Consider the following 19876-nt stretch of genomic DNA (forward strand, 5'->3'; position numbering starts at 1 on the left):
AATTCACAGTTAACGCTCAAACTATTTAGGCTTTTAAAGCTTCGCCTTTGGACAATTTTGGATACTATAGATTTTATTTATTTATTTTTGCAAATTTTGTTTTTTGTTGTGTAAAAAAAAAAAAAAAAAATAATGTAAATCGAGATAAGTTAAAAAGGATACCATCGTTTTTTTGCTATTTCATGGGTGTGTTCAATTTTTAAGGCTTGACATGTTTGGTATCCAGAAAAAGAATTAAAAGAGTAAAGACTCTCTCAAAAAAGGAAGGACTTTGTGGGCACAACATGAGGCAAAAAAAAAAAAAAAACTATAATATATATATATATATATATATATATATATATATATATATATATATATATATATATATATATATATATAAAAATTAATATTAGTTCTCTTTTATTAAAATGTTTTAAAAAATACAAAGATATGACAAACAACAATACCCTCTACTGGACAAGGTCAACAGATACCGAAATAACCGAACATGGAGGCATGGATCCTTTCAAAGAGTCGAAAAACAGTCCCTTATTGTGTGGAAAGAAACAGTGTGCATATCAAAGAGTTCGGTCCATGAACTCCTCCATGCTTGTTTTGTTGACGCGTTTCGCGTCTAATTGCTTTCCGCGGGACAAAATGAGTAGGTGCTGATAAGTCCTTCCTTTTTTTGAGAGAGTCTTTTTTACTCTTTCAAACCTTTTTCTACAATTATCGGATGTTGGCATGGCGGGGGTCCTCTCTTTTTATGTTTGGTATCTATTTATTGATGCGACCCTACCTTTTTTATATTTTACTAAGAATTTGGATATAATATTTTGTTTGTACAAAAATTCATTTTAGTGTGTGTATATATATATATATATATATATTATTAATATTATTATTAATATATTATTTATTATTTAATTTATTTTTTGGGCACTTAAAGCGGACCTTCAGTCATCTTTTCATCTTTCCATCTATTATATCTTCTGCCTTCGTCGTTGTTGTTGTTGTTGTTTTAACTTTTGGATAGTAAAACATTTTTTCCTTTCTGCCAGTAAATCCCTTATACAGCCCACTTCCTGTTTCTTGTCTGGTCATTAGCCTAGGCTTATGACATCATGCACAGCTCTCTCTCTCTCTCTCTCTCTCTCTCTCTCTCTCTCTCTCCTTCTCTCTCTCTCTCCTTCTCTCTCTCTCTCCTTCTCTCTCTCTCTCTCTCTCTCTCTCTCTCTGGTTTGTCAGGCAGGGAGGAGGGATGAGTCATAAGAGGGCCAATGGGAGCTGTAGAGCTGGAGGTGTGTGTCTGTGTAAATCCAGGAAGTGAACAGGCAGCAGCTCCAGCTGCCCACAGTTAAAATGGCTGCAGCCAGACTCAGTGGAAGGAGATTTCTGCGGCACTTTTGGCAAGTACAGAATCCCAGTATATATAAAATGATATGCAAAGTGGTTGGAGGGAAGCTTCAGAAAGGCAAAAGATGTTTTTATTACAAATTATGTGAGCAGACTGCAGTTCCCCTCTTAATAAATGGCTGCACAAATATTGTGTGACATGAGGAATTGCAACTACAGTATTACCGCTTTATTCCCCGGGGCCTCTGCTTTCAGAAAACATAGACCTTTTTGGAGGGATAAAGTAATTTTTAGCAAAAAAAATGTGTACGAAAAAAAAAAAAAAAGCCCCCATAGGCAAATGCTTAAATGCACATAAACGCATGTACATAAACGGTCTCCTAAAAATGTGTGCTCATTAAGAATACATTACAGTTGCCTGACTTCTGATTTGGTCCTCTGTGTCACCGGCTTCCCTGTTGCGGAGGAATTGGGTTGTAAACTTTCTGAACAGAGAACGATGTCTATTGTTTCCCTTAATGCACTCCGCTAAATGCGGGAAAATAAATATTTTAGCATGCAAAAAATAAAATCCTGTTTTTCCTTTTTGCCCTTCACAGAGACGGATCCTGGATGGCAGTTTGGGGTTTGCCGCTGGGGTGAGTGTTTGTTTTAACTCTTATTTTTTAAATAGTCTTTTCTCTGTACTAAGACATGTGGGATAATTCCGGAGCTTTTGTTTTCCATTTTGTTGATTCCCCCCCCCCCCCCCCCCCAACATGTGAAGGATCAGAGTGTTCCATTGTGTTCCAACTTTCACTGCAGGCTCCCTATGAGAGGCGCTCCGTCACGCATTGTTCTGTCATTCTTCCTAATATCTCATGTCATTGACTTCCCATTACTGGAGAATACAAAGTGATGTTCTAGCCCTGAGATTCGGAGAAGAGATTTGAATGCCTCATGACATCCTCCTCGCTCAGATTTGGAGAAACATTTTTGTTGAAAACATTTTCTCCCTGCAGGTTCCTCAAAACTGTACAATGGGGGGTCCATGGGGGGGAGCGGCAAAGTGCGGCACAGAAAGGATTTTGTTTGAAATCATGAAATCAGGCCGAGACAGAAGTACAGTTAAATCACACTTGTTTAATAATAAAAGTAAAAAGAACAAACGTAGTCAAAACATAGCCAAAGTTCAGTAACCGGAACGGATAGTCAGCCAAGCCAGAAGTCAGGGCTCAATGTAGTGGAACAGCAAGCAGGATCTGGAGCCAGAAGGGATGTCAGCAAAGCAAGTTTGAACAGGATCACAGGAGATAGTTTCTGTGATGTTGACCAAGGCGAAGGCAGAGATCCTCTGGACTGGACGGCTTAAGTAGGTAGGACTGACGAGCAGGATCATCAACAGCTGAGTAACTGTGGAGAGAGAAAGGAGCTGGCAATTAGCCGACAGCTGAGCGGCCAGCTCAGAGAAGGAAGGGCTGAGCCCAGACCTGACAGATTTGTCCGGGCTGGGAGATTTTCTTAAAAAAAAAAATCTTCGATTCTCTTAAAAAAAACTTGATTCACGATTCGAAACGAGTTTTTTTTTTTTTTTTTTTTTTTTTGGAAACCGCGCCCGTCCTGAGGCGCTGCGGGCATAAACTTTTAGGCGGCCTCACCTAAAAACTCCTTGCCCGCAGCTCTTCAGGCCCGGCGCGGTGTCAGCGCCGGTCCGGAGGCGCTGCGGGCATGAGTTTTTAGGCGAGGCCGCGGCTTCGGCCTAGTCCGCGGTGTCCGGCCGTAGCCGCGGACTAGGCCGAAGCCGCGGCCTCGCCTAAAAACTCATGCCCGCAGCGCCTCGGGACCAGCGCGGTGAAAAAAAAAAAAAATCGAATAAAATCGATTTGCTTAAATTTTGAATCGATTTGAATCAACTCGATTCAAGATTTAAATCGATTTTTTTCCCAGCCCTAAGTAATATGCAGGAAATTTCCCACGAGCATACGAGCGAGGGGCTGCTATGGCTTCTTTGTTACTTAAAGAGCAACAGACTAAGGGGGTCAATTCACTAAGTGCAACTGTCCAATTTAGAATTTTGCGTTACATACTGAATGCGGTATTCTCTTTTTTTTTTTTTTTTTTAAGGTAATTATTAAGCATTATTAAGACCCCTTTCACACTGGGGCCACGGCCGTGTTCACGGTACAGCGCCTCTTGTTTTACCGCTGTTTGAGCAGTGATTTTTGGCCACTAGCGGAGCGCTTTTAACCCCAAAGGAGGAGTTAAAAACCCCCGTGTTGCGGCGCTTCGGAAGCGATTCTCAGGCGCTTCGGAAGTGCTAACCATTCATTCCAATGGGCAGGGGCATTTTGGGAGTGCTATATACAGCGCTTCCCAACCCGCCCCAAAGATGCCGCTTGCAGGACTTTTTCGGAACGTCCCACAAACGCACCACCTGAGTGTGAAAAGTCACACTAGAATGAATGGGAGGCGGTTTTCAGGCGCTTAGCAGAGGCTATTTCCAGCGCTAAATCGACTGAAAAACGCCCCAGTGTGAAAGGGATCGTAATGCGGTAATTTACCGCATTGAGCTGGTTGCTAAAGAGTGGGCCAGGAAGCCGGCCGCCCCGCCCTTAACAGATGACCCATTTGCTGTCAGCAGGTTCCCCGCTGACAGCTGAAATGTAAGAAAAAAAAAAAGCTGACAATATAAAATGATGAAAAAAAAAAACAAACCCCAATGCATACCAGATCTTCAGAGCCCACGCCAAAAAAAATAAAAAGGCATGTGGTCCCCCCCCCCGACCCCCCCCCAAGATCCATACCAGACCCTCATCCGAGCATGCAGCCCGATAGGTCAGGAAAATGGGGGGAGCGAGCGAGCACCCCCCGAACTATACCAGGCAACGTGCCCTCAACATGGGGGGGCCCACCCCAAAGCGCCTCATCCCCACAGCCATGGCCGGTGGTTGTGGGGGGTCTGCAGGTACAGGGCTTATCGGAATCTGGAAGCCCCCTTAAACAAGGGGGACCCCCAGATCCCGCCCATGTGAATGAGTATGAGTGACTGCATTATCACATGCGGTAAACGTTAGTGAATTGACCCCTAAGATCATAAGAGTCAAAATTGTTTACATTTTTACCAAATAAAACATACAACACGTTTCAGGGGCTAAGAACTTCCTCCTTCATCAGGGCTTAAAGAAGAATTTCAGTATGGTAATTTTTACCTAGTTGCATTGGTTCAGCTTGGCCCAGTGTAACAATGCATACACCACACTTTGTGCTATCTCTCTAGAAGCTGGAAATCACTGTAGTAGACACTACTACTACACCAATCTCCACTAGTTTCTGGGCCCCATGCTGAGCGGCTGCCCTGCTCCATTGTGAATAGAGGAGGTTGGCTGCTGGGCATGTGCAACATTCAGAGAATATCTTGCATATTCTCAATAAATGCAAAGCATTCTCTAGTTGGATGAGGTGAGGAGTGTGACATCACTGCTCCGCCTCTCAAACTCATCCAGTCAGAGAATGCTTTGCATTCATTTGAGAAAATGCTGCCCATGCCATGCACATGAGTGGGTGGAGAGTGAGTGTGCCTACCATGTGCATGTACCAAAGCGTTACTGTACAGGAAAAAGAGTTGGAAGAAAAAAATAAGAAAGGAGTTTTCGTCAGAGGAAACATACAAATTATCTTTTTAACAAAAACCTCACAATTTTTTTAATTTCATCTTTTCAAGGCAAATAGGAGTTTATCAGATGAGCCATGTGTCCTGCCATGGATCGGGGCAGGTGGGGCAGCCAGGTCACCCTGAGTTGGCAACAAACAGGCAAACGGTTGGCATGTGATTTGCGTTTTGAATAAATAATGGTCGTCTTGCTGGGCTTTCCAGGACCTCCACTGCCTTTTAGGGCAGTTCCCAGTAACCATGCTGGGCGCATCCCTTGACCAGAAGGGGGGTATAGGCTCCAGCCTTTGAAGTGTCTGGTTTTGTCTTATCACCAGCTACCCCAGTGCTAAAGATCTAGAATACCTTCATGCCAGTTGCCTGTTTGTTGCCAACTCAGGGTGACCTGGCTGCCCCACCTGCCTCGAACCATGGCAAGACACAAACGCCCCCCTGTTTGCCACCTCCCAGGACCTCTGCCAGGACCTGACTACTGTCTTGTCAGTTGCATTCCTGCATCCTAGACCACTGTCTGTGATACTACGCAGTACATACCTAATTACAATAAAGAGAACAACATTAAGTTTAAGCCTAAACCCAGAAGAAGTGCACTTGGTCCACCTGGGACAGGAGCCACCGCTACAGAGGAAGCATTGCTCCCTCCCCGGCCGTCTGCTTCCACCATTGCCGTCTCCATGCACACTGGTGCTCTGGGATAGTGGATCGACAACTCCGTCGACCGAATTTTGGGCTTGCAGACCCATCATCCCATCATTCCTTGGTTTTAGGTTGTAGGCCACATCGGAGGGCTCCGCTAGCCCACGGGTTGGGCACCTCTGGAATAGGGTCCGATGTGTGGCACTCGCTCTTCAAAAGGTTGGGCACCCCTTCCCCAGACAGTCAGACAGCCAGAGCATGGGAGCACCCCGGGCCAATCCCTCCACATGCAAACACTGAAGGACATCAAAACCAGAGATAAATAGATGCTAACAAGCATGGACATCAAAACCAGGCCACTGTTTGTCTCCTAGTCTTGCTGGCCTACTGACTAGGGTCCGCTGTGTTGAACGTGAACATGCTCCGGCCGATTTTACATGTATGTACTTGGGTATAATAAAACTTTTATATTCTATTATTTGTAGTGCACAGTGGATTTGCCTTTAGAAAATCAACCCCAATGTGTATTTAGGCAAAAACGTAGTTGTTCTCTTTATTGTACTTAAAGCGGGGTTCCACCCTCCAGTGCCACATTTGGCACCTTTCAGAGGGGAAGGGGGGGCGGGAATGGTGACCTGTTTTTGACAGGTCTCTGTCCCCACTTCCTGGAGATGGCGCCGTCCCTCGGAAGTTCAGCCTTCCTCCACCGCCAGGCCAATTAGAAAGCGCAGCGCGCTTCGCGGATGCGCAATAGGGAACCGGCCATGAAGCCGAAAGGCTTCATTGCCAGGTTCCAATAGAGGAGATGGTGGTAGCAGCACCCGACAGCAGATCCGAAAATCGGCTGGGGTGCCGACATCACAGGCTTCTTGGACAGGTAAGTGTCCTAATATTAAAAGTCAGCAGCTACAGTATTTGGAGCTGCTGACTTTAAAAAAAAAAAATTTTCCCCAGGCTCGAACACCTCTTTTAAGTATGTACTGCGTAGTATCGCATGTCTCTAGTCATTTCTTTCCTGAAGAAGCAGGAATTTCTGCGAAACATGTAAAAAAAATACTGATTGCACTATTGTGCTGAAGAGGTCTTCAACTACACAACCCCTTCAAGTGGGACAAACGCTACACAACAAAGAATGTATGTGAAATAATATCTGTTTTCTAGAGAGGAGCGACCTACGTAGTTTAGATTTTATGCCGAGCTACATCCAAGTCGAGTGATGAAATCTTTATAATGCTTGTATTAATAAAGTTTGTGAGGTGTGCACTCCCCCTTATCATTTATAAAAATTTTGTTAAACTTGTAATTCTTAGGCCACCTCAAAAGTCTATACTTTTGTTGCTATTACATTCCAATCTCTGTACTTACTTACCTAAGTTTACCCCTAAAATCTTCAGGACTCGTGGGGGGTCCCCTACTAAAACTAATTCATCAGGGGTCAATGGCAAAATATGGCAAAATGATACCTCTTACATCGGTGGTTAGAAGGAAGAATGCAACCTTTTATAGACAGCCAAAAATAGAATTGGGTCAAGTTGCTGGCTTTGCCAGGTAGCATTGACCCTGGAACTATGCAGTCACCATAAGGTCAATTAGCCAGAGCTCAGGGAACCCCTAGATGTGGAGGAACCCTAGTAGAGAATGACTGGTCGACAGCCCAAAAGAGTATTGGGTCATGCTGCTGGCTTTGCCAGGTAGCATTGACCCTGGAACTAATGCAGTCAATGCAGTCACCATTAGGTCAATCAGCTGGAGCTGAAGGAACCCTTAGATCTGGAGGGACCCTAGTAGAGAATGGCTGGTCTACAGCCAAAAAGAGAATTTGGTCATGTTGCTGGTTTTGCAAGTAGCATTGGCACTGGAACTATGCAGGCACTATCAGGTCAATCAGCCAGAGCTCCAGTAACTCGTAGACACCTGGAGGCACCCTAGTTGTCAATGGCTGGTCTACAGCCAAAAAGTGAATTGAAACATGTTGCTGGCTTTGCTAGATAGCATTGGCCCTGGAACTATGCAGTCACCATTAAATCAATCAGCCAAAGCTCAAGGAACCCCTAGATGTGGAGGAACTCTAGTAGAGAATGGCTGGTCTACAGCTCAAAAGAGAATTGGGTCATGTTGCTGGTTTTGCAAGTAGCATTGGCACTAAAACTATGAAGGCACCATCAGGTTAGTCAGCCAGAGCTTAAGGAACCCCTGGAAACCTCTGGGGGAACCCTAGTTGGGAACAGCTGGTCTGCAGCATGGCCACCTTTTCTAGTTTAAGGAAAATCTATCCTATAAGCATCTGTTATGTATATGAGTACCATTACCATGCAAATGTAGGACACTCACAGCTATACAGTGAGACAGGAGAAGGAGTATAATTGAGGTCCTGAAATCCCCATTTTTGCCTTTCCGGTAATTGTTTACTGCCATTTACAAGCTTGTTACAGATAACTCTCTGCAGACCTCGCACCTTCCTTCCCAGCCGGCCTTCGAAGCTGTACAGATTAGCAAACGATAAATTAAGATGTTTTCTCATTACGATGTCAGTCGTTAGCCGTCTGTGCACCTGATGTACAATGTTAACCTTGTAACCCGTTCAATATATCGCCGCTATTAAATGTCTTTACTATTAAGGACAATTGACCCGTTCCTAAATGCTGTTTATCTAGTTAGTGTGATATTTGAGTCCTTTATCATGTGTCAGTTTAGAACATTAAATCTGCAGGTGATTTTATTTAGTGTTTGTGTGTGTCGTGTGTGTATTTTTTGTGGGCTGTAGTTTGGGTTTATTATCTTGCTTCAAGCCCTAGGGAAAGATAACAATCCTAAAAGCTGAACTACAGACAATTGACTACATACACCGATGAAATACATTTAATGCCAGGGTGCTGGGTATAATCCCTGGCCTCTCCTTTCAGCCCCACATCCAAGCATTGTCCAAACCTTGGTGGTAACCTTTCCAAAATACAAGCCTTCCTAACCAACTACACCACCAACAGCTTCTAATCCGCTTGTTATTTCTTGCCTTGCGACTTCCTTCTCGTTGGCCAACCTCAATACAGACTATCCCACCTTCAGTCCATCAGGAATGCTGCTACAAGACTTGTCAATCTTTTCAACCGTTCACTGTCCACCACCCCTCTCTGACAATCTGTCCACTGGCTTCTGATCACCCATCGAATACAATTCAACCTACAAAACCATCCACAACTCTGCCTTGAGCTTCACCACCAACCTCATCTCACAATACCCACAAAACCATTCTTTGTTCCTCCCGAGCTCTCCCTCACACTAGCTCCCCAATCGCTTCATACCATGCCCATCTCCAGGACTTTTCCAGAGCCTCTCCCATCCTCTGGGACTCCCTACCCCAACCTGCCAAGCTATCTCCTACTCTGTCCCCGAAAACTCAGCTCTTCATGGAAGCCTCTCCCGACTTTACCAAACGACTGCATTTTACTTTTTTAAATGACTCTTCCCCCACAATAATTACTATTTTTGTATCACTTGCCCTCCCCTTTAGATTGTAAGCTCTCACGAGCAGGGCTTTCGTAACCCTCTTGTCTTGAATTGTATGGTAACTGTACGGTCTTAAGGACCAAGCCTTGTTAAAATATTTTTTTCTCCTAGAAAATTACTTAGAACCCCCAAACATTATAAATAAAAATATATGTGTATATATATATATATATATATATATATATATATATATATATATATATATATATATAAAATATCTCTCTCTCTATATATTATATATATATATATATATCTATATCTATATCTCAGTTTATTTGTACAAATAATAAACATATACAGGTGTGAAAGGGAAACAAAACAACATTTTGTCCTGGCTTCAAGAGAACACACAGCACCTACCTCGGCCAATCCCGAACCAGGAAATGGATATATTGGGGGAACCCCCTTAAAGGAAAAGGAGGGGGTCAGGTTTGGAATACTTGCATAATCGCGCTACAGGCAAAACGCGTTGCTCTTTAGCAGATGCGTTGGGATGCCATTAATTATTGGCTCCCCCAGACATCTAAAACCACAGCGCATTTTCGCTTGTGTGAAGCCCGCATGGTGCTGCAGCACCCATTTGGCTGCTGTACCCCCGAAGTACCTGAGCAAATGCACATGCTTGACCCAGACAGATGTGAACCTACTCTAGAGACCAGACACTGCACACTTGATTGTAGCCTTCAACTGGCAGAACCTTTTGAAGAATGTAATGTGAACACAAGGATTTTATAAAAGGGGAAGAGAGAAGAGCAGTAAATCTGCTACATTTTTTTTTTCTTTTTTTCTTTTACCCAGTCAGAAAAAACAACATAGATCACCGAGGTACCATACTGTGGCAGCTTGCACTTCCATCTGTAATGGTAATTAGAAATGTATTTAAATTGTCTTGTTAGGATTTGAAATCCAAACCAATTACACTTTTAAATTTCATATTCCTTTGCCAAATACAACGATGCTGTTATTTTTAACATTGTAAGGCAATTAAAATTTGTAGTGATGAAAACTATTATCAGCACAAAACATGTTCTAAGTGTGCGACTAAAGATCGAGAATAAGGCAGATAAAATGTTCTGGACAATAACTTTGTTACATTATGTGGACACCTAACCATCACAACTACAGTGCCTTGCAAAAGTATTCACCCCCCTTGGCATTTTTCGTGTTTTGTTGCCTCACAACCTGGAATTAACATGGATTGTTTGAGGATTTGCATCATTTAATTTACAGAACATGCCCACAACTTTTGAAATTTTTTTTTTTTATTGTGAAGCAAACAACAAATAGGACAAAATAACAGAAAAACTGCGAATAACTATTCACCCCCCTAAAATCAATACTTTGTAGAGCCACCTTTTGCGGCTATCACAGCTCCAAGTCGCTTTGGATAAGTCTCTATGAGCTTACCACATGTTATCACTGGGATTTTTGCCCATTCCCCCTTGCAAAACTGCTCCAGCTCCTTCAAGTTGGATAGTTTGCACTTGTGAACAGCAATTTTTAAGTCTGACCACAGATTTTCTATTGGATTGAGGTCTGGGCTTTGACTAGTCCATTCCAACACATTTATAGGTTTCCCCTTAAACCACTCAAGTGTTGCTTTAGCAGTGTGTTTGGGGTCATTGTCCTGCTGGAAGGTGAACCTCCGTCCTAGCCTCAAATCACACACGGAGTGGTACAGGTTTTGCTCAAGAATATCCCTGTATTTAGCACCATCCATCTTTCCCTCAACTCTGACCAGTTTCCCAGTCTCGACTGCTGAAAAACATCCCCACAGCATGATGCTGCCACCACCATGTTTCACAGTGGGGATGGTGTTCTTTGGGTGATGTGATGTGTTGGGTTTGTGCCAGACATAGCGTTTTGATGGCCACAAAGTTCAATTTTAGTCTCATCAGACCAGAGCACCTTCCTCCATACATTTTGGGAGTCTCCCACATGTCTTTTCCCAAACTCAAAACGTGCCATTTTGTTTTTTGCTGAAAGTAATGGTTTTCTTCTGGCCACTCTGCCATAAAGCCCAACTCTATGGAGCGTACGGCTTATTGTCCTATGTACAGATACTCCAGTCTCTGCTGTGGAACTCTGCAGCTCCTCCAGGGTTACCTTAGGTCTCTGTGCTGCCTCTCTGATTAATGCCCTCTTTGCCCCAGTCCGTGAGTTTTGGTGTGCGGCCGTCTCTTGGCAGGTTTGCTGTTGTGCCATGTTCTTTCCATTTGGTTATGATAGATTTGATGGTGCTCCTAGGGATCATCCAAGATTTGGATATTTTTTTTTTATAACCTAACCCTGACTTGTACTTCTCAACAACATTGTCCCTTACTTGTTTGGAGAGTTCCTTGGTCTTCATGGCAGTGTTTGGTTAGTGGTGCCTCTTGCTTAGGTGTTGCAGCCTCTGGGGCCTTTCAAAAAGGTGTGTTTATGTAATGACAGATCATGTGACACTTAGATTGCACACAGGTGGACATCATTTCACTAATTATGTGACTTCTGAAGGTAATTTGCTGCACCAGAATTTTGTATGGGCTTCATAACAAAGGGGGTGAATACATACGCACATGCCAATTATCATTTTTTTTTATTTCTGAAAAATTTGTTTTATGTATATATTTTTCTAATTTTACTTCACAAAATTAGACTATTGTGTTCTGATCCATCACATATAATTCAGATTAAAAAAAAACCTAAAGGCTGTAATGTAACAAAATAGGTAAAAAGCCAAGGGGGTGAATACTTTTGCAAGGCACTGTATATGAGCTGGTTACACATCCCATTCTGGAACCATTTAGTCCCACCTTGTGGTTGTACCATCCTCCACTCTCTGGGAAGGCTTTCCACAAGATTTTGAAGGACGTCTGGGGGAATTTGTGTTTGTTTGTAAGGTCAGGTACTGATGTTGCATAGGACCTGGCTCACATGTTGGGCCTAAAAAAATAAATAAAATCTGACTTAAAATCAGCAGGTAAATTTATCCAAAAGGTGTTCAGTAGGGTTGAGGTCAGGGCTCTGTGCAGGACACTTGAGTTTCTCCAAATCAAACTGGTCAAACCGTGTCTTTATGGGGATGTTGGATGAGAAGACTTGGCTCATTCCAATTCATCCCAAAGGTGATCAGTAGGGATGAGGTCAGGGCTCTGTGCAGGACACTCAAGTTCCGTCAAATCAAACTGGTTAAACCATGTCTTTATGGAGCTGGATTTGTACACAGGGGCACAGTCGGTGTTTGGACAAGGTCCTTGCACCCAATTCCATGAGCTGTAAACTACTTGAGCAGCATAGGTTCCAAGTCCTATGTGGCCACCTCTTCTGCCTACCCCTTTGGCCTGGCCCTGGCACAGTGATGTTGGAACAGAAACTGTTACCACGCAGTTGGAAGAGCACAATTTTCTACAATGCTTTTGTATGATGGAGGGTGACCAAAACCCTTCACTGGAGACACCAACTCCATCATTTAGAGGGGTGTCCATACCTTTTGGGCCATAATGTGTATCCATTTGGATTGGGATGACCATATAACCATTATCGATAGATCTGGATCACATTCAGTTTCCAATTCATCCCAAAAGTGTTCAGTAGGGTTGAGGTCAGGGCTCTATGCAGGACACTCGAGTTCCGTCACACCATGTCTTCATGGAACTGGCTTTGTACACGGGGGACAGTCATGCTGGAACAGAAAAGGGTCTTCACCAAACTGTTACCACAAGGTTGGAGGAGCACAATTGTCTACCATGTCTTTGTATGATGGAGTATTACCAGGACCCTTCACTGGAGACACCTGTACTCTTTAATTTGTAGGGGTGACCACCATCCATATTGTATATATTTCAGTTTTTAACCTCCGTAGATGAAGGAAGAATTCTCTTTTTAAAGTGTTTGTCAAGCCAAAGCTTTTTATTTTTTTGTTTATCCCTGTCTGTGCACCTACTGTGTCCATTATGAGGTGTTCCCACCATCCCTGTGCTGAGTTCCTGGATCTGTACACCTTCTGTGCCCATTATGAGGGGTTCTTGCTATCCTTGTGCTGAGTTCCCAGGTCTGTACACCTTCTGTGCTCAATATGAGGGGTTTCCACCATCCCTGTGCTGAGTTCCCGGGTCTATACACCTGCTGTGCCCATTATGAGGGGTTCCCACCATCCCTGTGCTAAGTTCCCGGGTCTGTACACCTGCTGTGCCCATTATGAGGGGTTCTCTGACACCCAAAACTCTGAGGCTAACTGGAACAGAGCTGGAAGTTATGACAAGGAGTCATCTTTTTTTGATCATTCAGGACATACAGGTAGAAGTATGCAGGACTGATTCATTGCACCAGAATCATGTTACTAAAATAGAACTTTAGTCTTTTTTTCTTGGCCCGGGGATGGTGGGCGTGTTCTCTAAAACTGACCAAGCACAAAGATCTGGAAAACTTACCTGACTCAGCGGATTTGTCATGTTAGCTGACACAAGGGATGTACTGTACCTGTCAGTTGGCAAATTTACTGAGGATTCACCCTAAATTCACAACACATTTGTGCATAAGTCATTCACTTGATATAAAGCACAGAATGCTGATCTGTAGAACACCGGCTGTGTTTGGAAAGCATTGAATGTTACATGACTGACTTCGTGTCACAAAACTCTTTATAAATGATAAAATCAGCATTAAATATAAAGTGAGTTCTTTCTGACCTTAAACTATATCTAAAACGAAAAGTTCTGGATGGACAGTGGGTTAGAACCCCTGTCAGGTCCCCCCCCCTCTTTGCTGTGTAGATTCACCCTCTTCTGGTGATGTTACAAAATCACAAAATTATTGAAAACCTCCTTCGCCTGAAGAATATATGTGATAACAGATACACTCAACGGTCACTTTAGTACCGGGTTGGACCCCCTTTTGCCTTCAGAACTGCCCTAATACTTCATGGCATAGATTCACCAAGGTGTTGGAAACATTCCTCAGAGATTTTGGTCCATAGTGACATGATAGCATCACGCAGTTTCTGCAGATTTGTCCGCTGCACATCCTTTATGCCAATCTCTCGTTCCAACACATTCCAAAGGTGCTCTATTGGATGAGATCTGGTGACTGTGGAGGCCATTGGAGGACAGTGACCTCATTGTCCAGTGATGAGATGATTGGGGCTTTGTGACATGGTGCATTATCCTGCTGGAAGGAGCCATCAGAAGATGGGGACACTGTAGTCATAAAGGGATGGATATGGTCGGCAACAATACTCAGGTAGGCCGTGGTGTTTAAGCCATGCTCAATTGGTACTAAGGGGCCCAAAGTGTGCCAAGAAAATATCCCCCCCACACCATTACACCCCCATCACCAGCCTGAACTGGTGATACAAGGCAGGATGGATCCATGCTTTTATGTATTTGACAAATTCATACCCTACCATCTGAATGTCTCAGCTGAAAGCCAGACTCATCAGACCAGGCAATGTTTTTCCAATCTACTATTGTCCCGTTGTACATTAATTTACTTCTTAAATGTAACTGTGCTCCACTTATATGGGAGAAGCAAAAACCACTATGAGGGCCACCACTGGGCACTTTAACTTTAAATCAGAGTTTCTAAACCAGGGTGCTGGACCAACCTAGAGTGCTGTCTGAGGTTTTCAACAGTGCCATGCCAGGTCTAGTATTTTTACCATGCGTTTCCATGGTGCAGGCACGCTGACCTCCAGCACCATGGGATAGTATGACTCTAATGCAAGGCAGGCGGCATCACAAAGGGGATGCAAGTCCACCAACATTTAGGCCTGCTCTGCCCCTACCCCACTGTCATGCTGCCACAGGACTTAGTGGGGGTGTGGGAGTAGTGAGGGCGTGCGGACTGAGGAGACTCTGATGTGGAAAGGGGTGGGAAGGGGTCGGGTGGGGTGGGGAAGTCTGAGGACTTTGACGTTGAAGGCAAGGGGGGTGGGCACTAAGGACTCTATTATGAAAGGGAGGAAGGGAGAAAGTCAGGTGAGTACCCTGCTGTGAAAGGAAGGGGGAACTGAGGACTCTGATGTGAAGGGGGAGAGGTAACTCCGGACCCTACCATTACATTTTAAAGTGCGGTTGAGGATTCTGATATCAAAGGCGGGGGGGTTGACAAAGGACTCTAATGTGAAGGGGGAAAGTGAGGTCAGGACTCTGTTCTGAAGGAAAGGGGGCGGAAGACTCCAATGTTAAAGGGACTCCTTCTCCTGCAGATCAGGATGAATTTGGTTCCATGCTTTGTTCTGACCAAACAATGTGCCCACTGTGGTCAGCAAAAGTCTTTCCCTGAGACTTGGTTACATGTATTTGCAGATCGAACAAAATGCCACCAGGAGTATGAAAATAATGAGGTCTGATGAACCCCCAACTGAGCGAGGGCAATGGGGTGTCCTCCTAAAGGCAACTCCACTCTCCAAAATACACAAGTCACAGGCAATTCGATTTAACATCTTACATTAGAGACGCTTCCTATATCGGCTTCCCCCACTAAAAATACTCCGCTCATAATCGGATCAGGTCTGAATGCACCAACAATGCTAATAGAAGTCTGTCAAGCCAGAGCAATAATAACCATCGGAAACCACATTTAACCAGATATTGTTTATTAAGCATTATTGTAAATTTTCTGTTTTTATAAAACCTCTATCAGTGCTTAACACGCCTTATTGCTTGTCGTTAACCACGTAGAGCTATGTGTTGGGGAGATTCACCCTCTCTCTTTGTCCTGTTTACCGTTATCATTGAAAATTAAAGTAAAAGAAAAGTCCAAATTTTGGGTTGACATCAAAACGGTAATAGAGGGGAAGTGTTTCTTAACCTCTGACCATCTCTAGTGATTGGTGAGCTTTTGATCATCTCTAGTGGTCGGTCGGCCTCTGACTATCTCTAGTGCTATGGTAGGCTCTGGCCATCTCTAGTTCTATGGTAGGCTCTGGCCATCTCTAGTGCCGTGGTAGGCTCTAGCCATCTCTAGTGCTGTGGTAGGCTCTGGCCATCTCTAGTGCTGTGGTAGGCTCTGGCCATCTCTAGTGCTGTGGTAGGCTCTGGCCATCTCTAGTGCCGTGGTAGGCTCTAGCCATCTCTAGTGCCGTGGTAGGTGCTGGCCATCTCTAGTGGTAGGTTAGCCTCTGACCATCTCTAGTGGTAGGTTAGCCTTTGACCATCTCTAGTGGTAGGTTAGCCTTTGACCATCTCTAGTGGTAGGTTAGCCTTTGACCATCTCTAGTGGTAGGTTAGCCTTTGACCATCTCTAGTGGTAGGTTAGCCTCTGACCATCTCTAGTGGTAGGTTGGCCTCTGACCATCTCTAGTGGTAGCTTGGCCTCTGGCCATCTCTAGTGGTAGCTTAGCCTCTGGCCATCTCTAGTGGTAGCTTAGCCTCTGGCCATCTCTAGTGGTAGCTTAGCCTCTGGCCATCTCTAGTGGCAGGGTAGGCTCTGGCCATCTCTAGTGCTATGGTAGGCTCTGGCCATCTCTAGTGCTATGGTAGGCTCTGGCCATCTCTAGTGCTATGGTAGGCTCTGGCCATCTCTAGTGCTATGGTAGGCTCTGGCCATCTCTAGTGCTATGGTAGGCTCTGGCCATCTCTAGTGCTATGGTAGGCTCTGGCCATCTCTAGTGCTATGGTAGGCTCTGGCCATCTCTAGTGCTATGGTAGGCTCTGGCCATCTCTAGTGCTATGGTAGGCTCTGGCCATCTCTAGTGCTATGGTAGGCTATGACCATCTCTAGTGCTATGGTAGGCTCTGGCCATCTCTAGTGGTAGGTCAGCCTCTGGCCATCTCTAGTGGTAGGTCAGCCTCTGACCATCTCTAGTGGTAGGTCAGCCTCTGACCATCTCTAGTGGTAGGTCAGCCTCTGACCATCTCTAGTGGTAGGTCAGCCTCTGACCATCTCTAGTGGTAGGTCAGCCTCTGACCATCTCTAGTGGTAGGTCAGCCTCTGACCATCTCTAGTGGTAGGTCAGCCTCTGACCATCTCTAGTGGTAGGTCAGCCTCTGACCATCTCTAGTGGTAGGTCAGCCTCTGACCATCTCTAGTGGTAGGTCAGCCTCTGACCATCTCTAGTGGTAGGTCAGCCTCTGACCATCTCTAGTGGTAGGTCAGCCTCTGACCATCTCTAGGGGTAGGTCAGCCTCTGACCATCTCTAGGGGTAGGTCAGCCTCTGACCATCTCTAGGGGTAGGTCAGCCTCTGACCATCTCTAGGGGTAGGTCAGCCTCTGACCATCTCTAGGGGTAGGTCAGCCTCTGACCATCTCTAGGGGTAGGTCAGCCTCTGACCATCTCTAGGGGTAGGTCAGCCTCTGGGCATCTCTAGTGTTATGGTAGGCTCTGGCCATCTCTAGTGGTGGGATAACCTCTGACCATCTCTAGTGGTAGGTTAGCAGTTTCTTACATAGCAATACATATACTGAATTTTTAATTGTGGCCCGCTAGGGATGTCATGGTCTGCAGTTGGGGGGGCCCCCGTATTTATAAATTGATTACTGCTGCTCTACTGTATCCAAACTGTGAAAAAACATTTTAAGTTTTGGATAAAATCAATCACTGCTTTTACATTCTATCTTTCTGAAGTTGCTGTTTTGTTTTTAGCAGCTTTGTCCATGTACTGTATGTATAGAGGAAGATCTCAATAAATATGTCATTCGGAAGTCCTGCATCACTTACATAACTTCCACAGAGTTGGCATAGATTAAAACTGCACAATCATAGTCTTTACAGCTGGATGCTGTTATGGGATTCTTCATCCCTCAAGAACCATTTCTGAGCCGATAATGACTGGGCAAAATGGCCGCTGTGTGCCTATACATGTGCTGATGATCAGCAAATGGGATGTAAAGGGACTTTTCTTGGCTAGCGTTTGGCCCCTTTTTCTGTTCTTTAACTCAGAGGGGTTGTATCGGTGTGATGATTTTTTCCTTTTCTTTTTTTAATTAGCTTGTCCTTCTGTTTTTAAGCAGAATGCGAAAAAACACAATCGACCTCTTGAGGACAGCCGTTGTTTTTGTGTGTTTTATTTTTCTTCTTTTGGTAGTTTTTAAACATTTTGTGCCGCTACTGACGTAGAAAATTTCTCCAGCTTGTAGAAGAGAAACCCTCAGGCGCGCTTTCCATCCACTGGCCTCGTACTTCTCATCCGAATATTGTGCTGATGTCAGCTTCTCATCTGATGCCTGAGAAAAATACTCGTTACCCAGTCACATGTTCATTCTTCTCCTCCTAAGAGTCATGTGAAATCTCTTTCATCCACATCTACTCCATCACAAGCTCCAGACATGGATTGATTTGTGGTTTGTCCTAAGGGTGCATGGAGGACTTCTGTCACGCAATTAGGTGTGGGTGATTTGTATTAGTCCTAATGCTGGCCACTCCACCCATCATTTTGCATCTTTTTTTGGAACTTTTTGTTCTGTGCGTGGATATTTTCTTTCCATGTCACCACGTGTGTGTTTCATTCAAGACACATTAGCATTGTTTTTTCTTTATATTTTATGAACAATTTTGATACAATACAAAGTAAAGAGAAAGTACATAACATTGGAGTTTGTTGCAGTATTTGGACAATCAACACCAGTGTTCTCCAAACTAGGGTCATCAGCCTAGATGCAGCCCTTTGCTTGCCTTTATCCAGGCCTTGGAGCACTATTCATCTTTATTGATATGAAGCATTATTCCTCCTCCTGACACCCAACGATGAGGCACCATTCTTTCCTCTGATACCAACAGTGGGGCATAATTCCTTTTGCTGACACCAATGGTGGGCCCTATTACATTCACTGACACCAACAATGGGGCACTATTACTCCCACTGACACTAACAATGGTGCAGTTGGGGGCCCCCCGTATTTATAAACCAACGAGGGAGCACTATTTCTCCCACTTACACCAATGATAGGGCACTATTGCTCCCAATGACACCAATGATGGAGCACTATTCCTCTCACTGACACCAATTATAGGGCAGTACTTCCACGGGCGCCAACGATGGGCTAGTACTCCTCCACATGACGCCAACATTGGGCACTATTCCTCCCACATACACCAAGGACTGGGCACTGTTCCTCCCACTGACACCAATGATGGGGGAATTGTTGCTCCCACATACACCAATGATGGGGCACTATTCCTCCCAGTAACACAAACCATGAGGTACTATTCCTCCTACATACACCAATGATGGGGCACTATTCCTCCAACATACACCAATGATGAAGCACTATTCTTCCCACATTCACCCATGACTGGGCTCTATTCCTCCCACTAACAGGAACCATGGGGCACTATTCTTCCCACTAATACCAAATAATAGGGCAGTTCTTCTTCCACTGGCACCAACTATGGGGCAGTACTCCTCCCCTTGACACCAACACTGTGCACTATTACTCCCACATACACCTATGACTGGGCACTATTGATCTTTTATTAAAAGAATCAAGCAACCAATTTTATACAAAAGTAAAAAACAAAACCATAGTACAAAACTTCAACAGAAATCCAAGGAATACACATCCATGTTCAGAATATATACAATATATACATAATCCACTACCAAAATTATTTACATAAAGCAGCAGAGAGGGCCTAAGAGGCACAACCCATCACCTATGTACGCAGCCATTTATCAAAAATTAATCCCAAAAAAAAAAATAATCTAGGGTGATAAGAGACAGACAGCCACACCCGGGAAAGAGACTCCTGGCAGTCAGGGAGGCTTGAAACCCCTCCACGCCTTCAACCAAGCCCCCTGACTCCGCTTGTCTCTCTCAAGTACCCG

The 19876-nt window shown here is 44.4% G+C and overlaps 1 protein-coding gene across 1 annotated transcript in view; it reads left to right on the forward strand.

Moving 5' to 3' along the window:
• SLC39A11 (solute carrier family 39 member 11) overlaps positions 1-19876 on the forward strand; it is a 404839-nt gene that overhangs the window by 42439 nt on the left and 342524 nt on the right. The window contains exon 2 of the mRNA XM_073606902.1: positions 1938-1976. The gene's annotated coding sequence lies outside the window, so the exon portion shown is untranslated. The remainder of the gene's footprint in view (positions 1-1937; positions 1977-19876) is intronic.

The sequence above is a fragment of the Aquarana catesbeiana genome, linkage group LG12 (genome assembly GCF_042186555.1).
Source record: "Aquarana catesbeiana isolate 2022-GZ linkage group LG12, ASM4218655v1, whole genome shotgun sequence".
In the NCBI taxonomy this organism is placed as follows: domain Eukaryota; kingdom Metazoa; phylum Chordata; class Amphibia; order Anura; family Ranidae; genus Aquarana; species Aquarana catesbeiana.